Below are 3,829 nucleotides of genomic sequence, written 5' to 3'. Positions count from 1 at the left end.
ACAAGCAGCTATCCGACTAAGTATCCGAGCCTGGCTTGAGTGTTTACATGGTAACCGGTTTCACTCATATAGACTCCTTCCGAGAAGGCTCTGTATTACTCATATATGCGTCCATGTGATTCAGCTCCATTACTCATCGAGTGTTGCTTCTTTCAGAAGCATAGAAGTAGTCATTCTCAGCTACCGTTTTAATGACATCTATGGCTTCTTCAATGGTTTTCTTTTTGTTTAGAGAGCCCCCTGAGGAATGGTCTACAGCTTTCTTTGACTCATAAGAAAGACCTTCGTAGAAAATGTGAAGTTGAACCCATTCATTGAACATGTCCGGTGGGCATCTTCTTGTTAAGTCCTTGAACCTCTCCCATGCCTCATAGAGAGTTTCACCATCTTGTTGCCTGAAAGTTTGCACCTCAACTCTCAGCCTGTTAATTCTTTGAGGAGGGTAGAATCTTGCCAAAAATTTGTTCACCACATCTTCCCAATTTGTTAATCTTTCCTTTGGGAAGGACTCCAGCCACTTGGATGCTTTGTCCCTGAGTGAAAAAGGGAACAAAAGCAACCTATAGACATCCGGGTGGACTCCATTAGACTTCACAGTGTCACATATTCTCAGGAAGGTGGTTAGATATTGATTAGGGTCTTCTTGGGCACTTCTTCCAATTGAGCAGTTGTTCTGAACAAGGGTGATGAGCTGGGGTATTAATTCAAAGTTGTTGGCATGTATGGTGGGCTTTTGGATGCTACTACCACAATTTCCTGGATTTGGACTGATGTAGGTGCCTAGAACTCTCCTTTCTTGCCCAGCATGATTTACAGGGCCTTCTCTGGCATGGTTGTGAGCTTCTCCTTCATGATTATTTTCCAAATTCTCCTCCATGTTCGTTTCAAAGTACTCTTCCTCTTCCTCAGCACCAAAAACTCCTTTCCCTCTTGCTTCCCTCCTTAATCTCCGGAGGGTCCTCTCAAGTTTTGAATCAAAGGAAGTTGAAGCTCCACCTCTTCTCCCTGTCATATAACTAACAAAGCACACAGCAGGAAATAAAATGAAGTGATTATTCTTGTTAGAGTGATTGTTAGTGTGAGTGGTGCAAATTATCAAATAGTTAGTGGGTTAGTGAGCAGAATTGTAAGTAAATTCAAAGAAGAAGAAAACAATGAGGGGATAGGGGGTGAGGAATAAATTGAATAAATTGAAGGTAAATGGCTAGATAAAATAAACAAACAAAATAAAAAAAATGCTCAATCTAGTGAACTTCCAACTTAATCATTGTTGATACAAAATCAATCCCCGGCAACGGCACCATAAACTTGATACACAAAAACTTGTCTCTCAACAAATTTTCCTTTGGCAAGTATACCAAATTGTCGTCAAGTAAAAACTCACAATAGAGTGAGGTCGAATCCCGCAGGAATTGATTGGTCAAGCAACTTTAGTTGGAAGATTATGCTAGTTGAGCTAAACAGAGTATAGTTTGAGAATTGCAGAAAATTAAATGGCGGAAAAGTAAATAGCAGAAAATAAAGTGCAAAATCATAAATGGGGGATCAGGGAGATGAACATGGAAATAAATGGCAGAAAGTAAAGAGAATGGGTAAGATCAGAAATGGGGGATTCATTGGGCTCAGGAGATGTTGCATTCTCCGGATCAAATTCATTTTCATCTCTTCCTCAATCAATGTATCTATTGATCTCCTTGGCAATATTAAGTGATTGGATCCCAATTCCTTGGCAATCCAATCTCTCTAAGCTTGAACAATTACCCAATTCCTTGATTTAATTTCTCATGGGAAGAGATAAAGTATGGTCATTGATTATACCACTTGTATTTCCAAATCAAAGTGTTGGGAGGATTACATGTCACTATATCCGCCCAGACCCCAATTTGGTCCAACATAAGAAAGCATTTCTAGCATGATCTCTTCATCCCTTTTCCAAGGCTCAGAGGAGATCCAATTATGGAGAGTTTCTTTTCCAAGACAACTAACCAATTGAATTAAGATCGAAAGCTTTCTAGTAAATCAAAAGAGAAGAAAGAAGAAGAAGAATGAAAACTATAATTGATCCATCAAATTACAACAGAGCTCCCTAACCCAATGAAAGGGGTTTAGTTGTTCATAGCTCTGGGAATGGAAAATGGCAGAAAAGAATACATGCTTCACTAGCAAATACAGAAAAGTAAATATACAGAGGGTAGTTCTCCAAAGTGCCAAGCTTCTCTATAGTTCAAAACTACTCTTATATATACTACTCTTCTTGATCTTCTAGTGAGTTCTTCAAGTCTTGGATGTGGGCCTTAGATCTTGAGTTGAAGCAGTTACAATCTTTAGTAGGCTCAGCTTGCAGAAAAGTGTGAGTTAGGCATGGGCGTTAGTGATGTTAACATTAAATGTTAGTGGCAATCATCTTTTTCACTAACGTTCCAACCCCATATAGTCCACGTTAACTTCAACGTTAGTGGCACTAACGTGACCACTAACGTTGCCTTATGATCCTTCGCAAACGTTATTGGGAATCACCTTTTCCAATAACGTTGCCTTGTACCCCTCCTTCCCTACGTTAGAGTTCACGTTAGTATAACTAACATGACTCTTAACGTGGGCATGCCTATCTTCGAGAGCGTTAGTGACACTTACCTTTGTCACTAACGCTCCAAACACCCCTACTCTCCACGTTAGAGTTCACGTTAACTAGGTTAACGTGGCCACTAACGTGGTAGTGAATGCCATCTCCAACGTTAGTGACAAAGGTGAGTGTCACTAACGTTGGTTCATCAATCTTAGCTCCACGTTAACTTTCACGTTAGTGGTCTTAACGTGACCACTAATGTGGGCAATGCTAGTTTGATCCAACGTTAGTGACAAAGGTCCAAAAACCTAATGGGTGTTTTTGTGGAAAACGGATTTCCAAGCACACAAACTCACCGGCAAGTGTACTGGGTCGCATCAACTAGTAATAACTCACTTAGAGTAAGGTCGATCCCATAGGGATTGATAGATCAAGCAACTTTAGTGGGTGATTAGTTTAGTCAAGCTAACATTAAAGTAAAATTGGTTGAAATGTGTCCAACAGAAAGTAAATAGCATGGAAAATTAAAATGCAGAAAGTAAATGACAAGAAACGTAAAGAGCAAGGAATGTAAATTGGCAAAATCTTAAATGACAAGGACGGTAAATTGCATGAAATGTAAATGGGAGTAGGTGCTGGAAATTAAAGAAAGCAATAGATCAAGCAACTGGAAATTTAAATTGCAGGAAGAATAAAGGAAATTGGGTGCTGGGATTCAAGAAATCAAACACAGAAGTGTAAATAGCAATCAAACATAGAAGTAAAAGATGCAGCAGATTCAAACAGATTTGGAAAATCACTTAAAAATCAAAACGGAGAGCAGCTTGGCTCAATTTCAAAATCTCAATGAGAAATTGAAGATCTCAGGGGCTCAATGAGACTAGAAAATAAGTCTAGATCTCAAGTCCTTCCTTGATCCAATAGAGAACAATTTGCAGAAGAAAGAAAGATGAAAACAATAAGGGGAACTTTGATTCAAAACACAATTCACTAAAAATTTTGCAGAAGAGTAAACAGAGAGAATTCTCAAGGTGAGATTGAAATAGAATTTCTTCAATTCTCAACCCAAGATTCAAAACAAAAATAAAAATTAAGAGAGAGCTCTCTAATCCTAATTCTCCCTAGTGGAGCCAACCTCTTTAGTGAAATGAAACCAATGCCTTTATATAGGCTTTTATAAAATGAAAATGAAAAATCAAAACAATATTTACAAAATGAAATTCCTAATCTAGCTTCTCTGTGTGCCTTTGAGTCATGTGGGCT

At 38.7% G+C, this 3,829-nt stretch overlaps 1 non-coding gene across 1 annotated transcript; it reads left to right on the top strand.

Moving 5' to 3' along the window:
• The first annotated feature begins 322 nt into the window (after positions 1 to 322).
• Positions 323 to 424, top strand: LOC130953661 (small nucleolar RNA R71). The gene has a single exon (XR_009075823.1). It is a non-coding gene; the product is annotated as a small nucleolar RNA R71 (small nucleolar RNA).
• The last annotated feature ends 3,405 nt before the right edge of the window (positions 425 to 3,829 follow it).

The sequence above is a fragment of the Arachis stenosperma genome, chromosome 9 (genome assembly GCF_014773155.1).
Source record: "Arachis stenosperma cultivar V10309 chromosome 9, arast.V10309.gnm1.PFL2, whole genome shotgun sequence".
NCBI classification, from domain to species: Eukaryota; Viridiplantae; Streptophyta; class Magnoliopsida; order Fabales; family Fabaceae; genus Arachis; species Arachis stenosperma.
Note: the sequence above shows the minus strand (reverse complement) of the source record. Positions and strands in the feature narration are given on the sequence as shown.